Raw genomic sequence first — 9,880 nt, forward strand, 5'->3', positions numbered from 1 at the left:
AATTCAGCCCCTGAAATAACATCAAAGCTCCAAAATAATAATCTTATCCCATAGTCCATATATAGGACATAGCAACACAAAACTACAAAGCAAAGATAATGAGCTTCACTACTGAGATGTCTTACTAGGAGTATCCTATATTATCCAAAATGTATGATTTACATACTGATTACAGTATACAAAGAGATTCTAATATAGCTGTACAGATAGTGTGTGTGTGTGTGTATATATATATATATATATACAGAGTATACATATAGATCAAACATTTTGAACATATCCAATAGTAAGGACAGTTTACACAGTAACTCATTATATAGGCACATAAATGTGCACACACACACATACACAATAATGAAACAAATAGTTCATGTTTGCTTTTATGTTAAATACAGGTATGCACTGTGATCTTTGCTCTTCCTATTAATATTTTTAATGTAGATAGATACCTACTTGATGATTTCACAGTCCATTAATGGATCGCCACAGTAGTTTGAAAAGAATAATGTATTCACATTTACATGAACGAAAAATGTTTTCCCCTACTAAATCACTTTTAAATCACTTTCAATTTATTATGAAATTATGAGGAATAAATTCCCTGATATTATAGTGTTAGGAAAACAATTTATTATGTTTTTATTTTCACCTTCCAAATTCTACCTAATTAAGACTGCATATCCTCTACATACATGCCTCTATATCCATAATCAGAATCTTTGCCTCACTAAAATTCATGGGTAATACAATGGAACTTTCTTTTCCACTCATCACTTGCAGATCTAGCTTTGAATAAAGTAACAGGTGTACTTGTCTTCTACATTAGATTGCAAGTTCTTTAGAACTTAAAACACATTGTGTAACTCAATTTTGTATTCCTTATAGTACTAACATGGTGATTTCCACATAAGCCCTTAATAAATGTTTATTGAGTTAAATTAAGAGGGCAAGAAAAGAGCAAACTGAATAATGAATAGTCATTTAGATATATCAGAAAGTTATGATTGGTAAGAGAGAAATGTAAAACATTAGAATTAGGATTTCAATTCTATGTCATTTCCATTGTTTCTGTTTCAAGCACCTGTAAGTCTTTGGTCTATTAATATTTTTTTTAAGTTTTATATGTAAACACACTTTTAGCCTCTTCATTACTATAATTCAAGACTTTCTAACATACTGCCTCATTAGTCTTACTTCTACATGATTCAACTGTACACTCACAAAGTTTAATTCCTTTATTTTCAACAGCATCTGATTCCCCTCTCACTGCCACTCTTTGTGTGGTACATTTATCTGTCTTTTCTATCTGCCTCTAATGGATATCTGACATCTATCTCCCTGGTTTAAAGTAAAAACTGATTTTACAAATATTATCTAATTATATTGAGCCCCAAAATGGAATAGAGAAATTTGTAACTATGAAAGTGCCTGCATACAATCAGCTTATTAACAAAACAATTGAATATTCCCATTATACAATATTTTGACACGAACTGAGAGATGACAGAATAGCTTAAGTAATCAAACACATTCTGAATTTGTATTATACGTTTGCTTTACAAGCGTGTATTTCCAGGTGGAATCTGTAACTCTTTTGGTTAAGTTGATTGACATGGTTGATCCGCATTGAGAGCCAAGCCAAGTCAGGCTCTTAAGCTCAACAGACAACAGACAACAGCCTGGCATCCAACCCTAAATAATAGAAGGCTGGTTATGAGAGGATTATTTAAAGCATCCCAAATGCTTTTAATTCAGAAGAGCCTTTAATTCTGACCCTTGAAAACAGTAACACCCATTTAGGAAAAAGTTGGTATTGAATGTAAAGTATTAAGGTAGGGATGTAGCATCATGCAAGAGTTAATCAGGAGGAAAAATATATATCACAGGTAGAAAAGGGATGTCATATAGGAAATAGTGTGCTTAAACATTTTGGGGAGAACTGGTGAACTGAAAATCTAGGTAGTCTCTGAGTGGGGGTACAGCTGAGGCTCAAGGAAATAGAAGGTTGCAATTTTCCCCTAACGGTTAGAAACCTACAGAAAATTGTGCTGACATCATAACACCTCAATCATGCATCACTTTTAGGGAAATAAATTTAATCAGAAACTAAAAATTCTCATCTGTCCAGATAACTCCCACCTATTTTGGAAGTAAAAGAATGTTTCTACCCCATTTTTCTGTCTATTAAGTGTCTCATGAGTATATTTCCTATTTCGCAAAACCTAAACCATATCAACAATCTTGCATAAAATTGCAGGTGGGGACTGTTAAGCAAACAAAGGCAGTGGTTGATCACACACACAAGAGGCCTGTTAGTAAAACCTCACAAAGACAAAGCAGCAGCAGATAGTCCAGGCCCTTCTTGCCTTGAAATTCTAGACAGAGTGTTTAGAGATCAAGCAGGGACAAACACTAGATTTTAAAGATTAGATTCTGAAACTTGAGTTCTGGGGAATTTATTAGAGGCTTTGATTAGGAAAGCAGTTGCAGAATGACGGACAAGGTTACAATAGCAATATGATGGGTTGCAGTCGGTTCAGGGAATGTGCACACACTTTGTGATTGCAATTACAAAACTTGTTGAATGAATGGCATTGCTCAATTCTTATCATGATTGGGTGAGTACTAGAGCCCTTCCTGATATAACTAAGGAACCTGGAGTCCAGGTATTTCATCAGAACAGGATTGAGTGCTTTAATTATGAGAGGGCAGCTAGTTTCCATGAAATCAACACTTTTCATGTTGTGGACAAGTTAGCCTTTACTGTCCTCTTCTGCTCCCAATTCTGCATTCTTTTAACCCTCAGCCAAAATCTTGCTATTGGTGCAGCAACAGATTGAAATTTTCATTAATGAATGTAGCATCATTATTTAAGTAATATTACTTAAGTGTATTATTTCCAAATCTTCTCTTCCATCCTGCTATAGAACTATGCATTTACCTCTTCTGCCATGTAACTTTTTAATTCCCCCTAGTCAAAGAATAATTTCTTGCTCTTTAGATACTGGACTTGGTCATATTATTTGTTTTAACTTAGCAGATGTGATGTGAGTATGAGTCTTCAGTGTGATTTACTCTCTGTGTTCTGCAGAAGAAGGGCATGTTCCAGGTAAGGATCATGTTATCCCTAAAGCCTAGTTTCAGAAAAGTAATAGAGAAGACCTGAACCAGTCCAAAAATGAGATCCAGACTTGTTCAGCTGAATTTAGCCCAGATAAGCCTAACTTTAGCTAATTTCAATCAGTTCAGTTCAGTCACTCAGTTGTGTCTGACTCTTTGTGACCCCATGGACTGCAGTACGCCAGGCTTCCCTGTCCACCAACAACTCCTGAAGTTTACTCAAACTCATGTCCATAGAGTCAGTGATGCCATCCAACCATCTCATCCTCTGCCATCCCCTCCTCCTCCCACCTTCAATAATTCCCAGCATCAGGGTCTTTTCAAATGAGTCAGTTCTTTGCATCAGGTGGCCAAAGTGTTGGAGTTTCAGCTTCAGCATCAGTCCTTCCAATGAATATTCAGGACTGATTTCTTTTAGAATGGACTGGTTGGATGTCCTTGCAGTCCAAGGGACTCTCAAGAGTCTTCTCCAACACCACAGTTTAAAAGCATCAATTCTTTGTCACTCAGCTTTCTTTATAGTTCAACTCTCACATCCATACATGACTACTGGAAAAACCAAAGCTTTGACTAGATGCACTTTTGTTGGCAAAGTAATGTCTCTGCTAATTTACATGCCAGTAAACATGTATATGTGACAATGTCTGTTTTGTTAGCTACTGAAATTCTGTGGCTTTATTGTTGTTGGTGAAGTTTTACTGTTATGTAGCAAAGGCTAATATAGTTTTTCTTGATTGCTAGGGTACAGTAGTCTGTAACTATATTTTTGTTCTTCCTTTGGGAATGGCAATACTAGGATCTATCCTTAGAGAAGTCCTTAGATATCTGGCTGAGATTTTCCTACTGCCATTGTATGGTAGCAATATTATTTTCTCTTGAAAATAAAGACCCTGATGCTGGGAAAGATTGAAGGCAGGAGGAGAAGGGGATGACAGAGAATGAGACACTTGGATGGCATCACTGACTCAATGGACATGAATTTGAGCAAGGTCTGGTAGTTGTTGATGGACAGGGATGCCTCTGTGCTGCAGCCCATGGGGTCTCAAAGAGTCAGACATAACTGAGCAACTGAACTGACTGAACAAGGATTAATCATCTCAACAGTAATCATTTTTCTTTGCCTGTTGATTCAGTAGCATGAGGATCCCAAAAGGTGACAGTTTCAAGTTACTTAATTTCAGTAGAAGTATTGCTGTGTCTTCTAGTGGGATCATTTGTCTCTTAGTCACTGTGATCTTTGTGGCAGAAAAACTTAAGGCCAACAAATATTAACACACTCCCTATATTTCTCAATGGAGAAGGAAATGGCAACCCACTCCAGTATTCTTGCCTGGAAAATCCCTTGGACAGAGGAACCTGGCAGGCTATAGTCCATAGGGTCACAAGAGTCATACACGACTGAGTGACTAAAGAGAGAGAGAGAGAGACAGAGAGCGATTCCTCAAAGTTGATTTAAGGCTATGTGGTTGAGTTCTGGCCAATGGAAATGTAAGTGGAGTTGTATCATAGCTAGTCTGTGGCACGTTAGATTTGGCATGCTTTCTTCATCACTCTTTTCACTTATCAGCCAGATTTTGGAAACTGTGCATTGAGAACAAACTACAAAATAGTTGGAATCAGTCTTCCTGAATCACAGGATAGAAGAGCATGTGTGTGTGCTCCATTGTTCAGACATGACTGATTTGCAGTCATGTGGACTGTAGCCCTGCAGGCTCCTCTCCTCTCTCCATGGGATTTTCCAGGCAAGAATACTGGAGTGGGTTGCCATTTCCATCTCCAAGGATAGAAGAGAGACTCTACCAAACTTTACATGAATGAGAAATAAACCTTTGTAGAATTAAGCCAATGATGACATATTGGAGATCACTTACTCAATGACTAAAATTAATTACCATCATTATGACAAACTCAAATCCAGTGAAGTCTAAAATTTTGGGGACAGTATATAAAGCATTATGAGTTATGGTCTATACTAAACTGACTTTCATTCTTTGACTATCAGACAAATACAGTATAGCTATAAGATAAAGATCACCATATAGTGGTTACTCATTCAAACATGTTTATAATGGGATATAGTTTATAATGATTCAGTGTTTTCTCCCAATTAGGAGAGTAACTGAGTCTTCAACAAGCTTATTTCAATATTCTCTAGGGCCTGTTATATCTGGGTAATGGAGTAAGCATTAAGAACCATACATTGTATGGGGTGAGATAATTGTTTAATTTCTTTTGCTGTAACATTAGTTCCTAGAGCAGAAGCAGAATTTTTCATGTAAGATGTATAATGAACTAAGTCTATAGCTGTTAGTGCTTGTGGAAGTTTTGCAGGAAGAAAAGGCAAATATACATTCAGAGTAATTTTCTTTTTTTAGTGAAGAATAAGAATTCCCTCTATGATGGAAGGGGTCAAATTAAATTAACCTGCCTACCATTTGTTGGTAGAGTTCTAGTATTTAGCAAGAAGGTAGCAGCTGATCCATTGCAAATGGTGATTAGCCTGGTGTTATTACTCATCAAACTTTAGTAGAGATTCAGTTCAGTTCAGTTCAGTTGCTCAGTCATGTCTGACTCTTTGTGACCCCATGAACCACAGCACACCAGGCCTCCCTGTCCATCACCAACTCCTGGAGTTTACTCAAACTCATGTCCATTGAGTCGGTGATGCCATCCAGCCATCTCATCCTCTGTCGTCCCCTTCTCCTCCTGCCCTCAATCTTTCCCAGCATCAGGGTCTTTTCAAATGAGTCAGCTCTTTGCATCAGGTGGCCAGAGTACTGGAGTTTCAGCTTCAACATCAGTCCTTCCAATGAAGACCCAGGACTGATCTCCTTTAGGATGAATTGGTTGGATCTCCTTGCAGTCCAAGGGACTCTCAAGAGTCTTCTCCAACACCACAGTTCAAAAGCATCAATTCTTTGGTGCTCAACTTTCTTTATAGTCCAACTCTCACATCCATACATGACTACTAGAAAAACCACAGCCTTGACTAGATGGACCTTTATTGACAAAATAATGTCTCTGCTTTTTACTATGCTGTCTAGGTTGGTCATATTAATAGTTAACAAAATAATCATAAAAGTTTATTCTACCCTGATTATATAGTATTTAACTTGAGTATTCAAGATACTTGGTTTTATGTCCTTGGTGTACATCTTATTAATTCAGTGTGGCAGAAATAGTCTGGCTATTTCTAAATAAATTTTTTTTTTTTTTTTTTTGCTGGTCACATAGTTAGATTACTGTGGCAGACAGTATTTCATAAGGATGGTGGCAATAATTTCTCCCACCTTCCATACTCATTCAATGTGATTTTGCCACTATCCCACTTAAGGAGTGATGTTTATTTCTCTTCTCTTTTGAAACAGGGTGGGGCCTCTACTTGAAGGAATATGGCAGAGGCAGCACTGTGCCAATTCCAGCATAGTTCTAAATTAAACAGTGTTTCCTTTTCCTGCTTTCTTGAATGCTTACTCTTAGGATGCTTCCTCTAGGAACCTAGGTATCATGTTATAAGAATCCCACTTCACGTGAACAGTCTACCTGTGGGTGTTCTGGTTTACAACCTCAGTTAGGCTACCAGTCCATAGGCAATATCAGTTGTCAATTATGTGAGTGAACTATCTTGAAAGTAAGCTATCTTCTTATGTTTACTGACCCAGCCAACATCAAAATACAATCCTAAGAGACCCTACATGAAAACCATCCATCTGAATCTGGTCAACTGTCAGAACCACTAATCCGTTGAAGGCATTAAGATTTGGAGTAGTTTGTCATGCAAGAATAGATAAAACAACTCCATTCCCGATCTCCTAGCTATATGATTGTGTTCTGACCAATGGAATGTGTATTAAAGATGTTAAGAACTGCTCTCTGACTTGGCCCAGAAAAAACAATTTCTGTGTAATCCACCGCCCCTTCTCTTTTGTTTCCTGGGAGTTGATGTCCAGGATGATCCTGGAAACAACATGGTGAATAATTGAAGGACTACATACAGCATCTCCCAAATACCAGGACAAATGAAATGCGGACTTGCTTGACTAAGCAATACATCTTTTGTGGGTTAAATAACTAGTATTTAAGGATCATACTATAGCAAAGTTATATTCACTTATATAATGTGATAATCTAGCATGTTCCTTAAACTCATAACTCTTTAACTTTCTTGTCAGTAAAGTGGAGATAACAGCCCCTGTTTCATGCCTCACTGAATTATTATAAATAATAGATTACGTACTGGTTCTTAAGATAATTTTTACACTGGAAAGAAGAACAAAATAACAGTCATATTGATAATTACAGCTTTTGAAACACTATTTCAGAATGGTTGCACAGCATAGATTTTGGAATTAGATGTATTTATTTGGCCCATTATTGTATGACATGAAGAAGTTATTTAGGCTTTTTCTGTGATTTAATGAGATTATAATATATAACTGGACATAATTAGAACCTATTAGTTCTCAACATATATTCATTTGAAAGTGAAACTGTTAGTTGCTCAGTCGTGTCTGACTCTTTGTGACCCCATGGATTGTAGCCGACCAGACTTCTCCATGAAATTCTCCAGGAAAGAACACTGGAGTAGGTAGCCATTCTCCTCTACAGAGGATCTTCTGACGCAGGTATCAAACCTGGGTCCCCTGCATTATAGGCAGATTCTTTACTGCCTGATCCACCAGGGAAGCCCACATATCTGTTTCCTTCTTCTTAAATATAAATACGTCAGTTCCTGGAAAGAAAAGTTATTAGTAATTTTAGATCATAGTAGTAGCCATTCTAGTTAACTACCAATTTAAGACCTCATAACTGATCTGAGAAACCCTTACTTAACTTCAGTTTTTCCTTTTTGGGGGGCTTAATTCATCCTTATTTATAGCAATTGGAGCAATTGCTATAGCAAATTATAGCAATTTATAGCAATTGAATAGCAATTGGAGAATAAATGAATGAGTGAATATAAAGTTTGTTCCCTCTTTAACACTTCTGTAAACTGAGAAAGAAAAAGATCCAGGATTTCACCCTTATCTTAGCAAAAATAGTATGATCATCCTCTCCACCAATATAATAAGTAATTGAATAATTAAGCATACACAGAAAAGTCAGATAATTTAGAGAAGGTGATTTTCAGGAAGTAACATGGCTAGAAAAATCAACAGTCTTCTTTCAAACAATATCCATAGGGGAAAAAGAGTTTTAATTCAGGAAATGCATTCTAGATACAAATTGGAAAGTAGGTTATTTAAAATAAAGATACTTAGTTCAGAGGATGTATGCAGCTAAAGAATATAGTTTTGAGATGAAGAAAGAAATACAATGATTGGAATTTCAAGGAGAACTAATCATGGTTTATTAACACATTAAAATGACTTTAGTTCACATCAATGCTGTCTTAATGATATGACACATTTTCAAGCTTATACATATTTAACAACAACTTGAATAATCATTATAAAGACCATAGACAATTAAAAGTGCTATGGACTCTATATATCTGTATAGTGCAGAATGCAACTTTTTTTTTTTTAGGTTGAAGTGATGGTATATTTTTTAATAGTTTACAACTTCCACCTGAAGAAAACATTTTAGCATTTTGTGTCATTTTAGACATAATTAGGGGAAAGAACACTCAATCTTGATGTTTGGAGTCGTGCAGAAATGATTTTATATGTGTGGTCTAAAATATTTTTAATTAGAAAGATACTCGGTACATTTAATATATCCTCATCTCTGTTGCATAATTACCTTGAAAACGGGGGTCCATATGGCAAATGAGCAACGTTTAATAAAAATAACTGACTATCTTGCCAGAAACTGTGATGTTATAGTGAAAAGATTTGCACATTACATAATTCATGATTTTTATGGGAGACATAGGGTTAGTCATAAGAACTACTTTGAGTTTAGAATCTAACCAAGATATACCAACGTTTCAATAATGAATAATGCAGATAACATCTACCCTCCATGAGCTACAGAGCAGAGAAAGGAGCTATCTAAAGTATCTCATTAGGAAAAAGATGAAATGAACATCTAGCACCTTGATGCAGAATGCTGATTTTTTTTCTTAATTATTTGTAAAAATAAATTTGCACATTTTTAAAACCTTTGGCAAACTAAAAGCTAACTGAACAAAATGATCCTCTTTTCAAATAACTGATAAAATATTTTATCAAGAGGTTTTACATAGTGCAAGTGATGCAGGCCATCAACAGAATGATTTAAAATATAAATAAATAAAAAGCATATGTCTGAGAAACTCACAATGAGCCCAACTCATTATAACATCGTTCTCAGTACAAGACTAGTTTGTATGGTGTCAGCACTTCCACAACTCCTGCTTCTGTTGATTGCACGAATGGAATTATAACTTTCATTTCAGATTACAACTCAGACTTAAACAAATGAAGTATACTTTTGTGGTCTGCTTTTTGGGAAATTGAAAACATGAAGTAATCTCTACTTACAATAAATTTAAGAAAGCATCATTCCTGAGACCCAAAAAGAAACAGTTTCTCTCCCTCTTCCAAACTGTGGCCTCAAAAATGAAAGCTTATTTTTCTCTATAGTTTTAATTATTTTGCAAAATATATCAATGTTTAAAAATAATTTTGTGTGTGTAAAAAAAAATCAAATTGGCAGATAAAGCTGCTGTCCAAAAATCTCTCTTGATATTGTTTTGTCATTGTTGTTTAGTTGCTAAACCGTGTCCAACTCTTCTGTGATTCCATGGATTATAGATCACCAGGCTCCCCTGTCC

This window comes from Cervus elaphus, chromosome 20 (assembly GCF_910594005.1).
Source record: "Cervus elaphus chromosome 20, mCerEla1.1, whole genome shotgun sequence".
Classification (NCBI taxonomy): domain Eukaryota; kingdom Metazoa; phylum Chordata; class Mammalia; order Artiodactyla; family Cervidae; genus Cervus; species Cervus elaphus.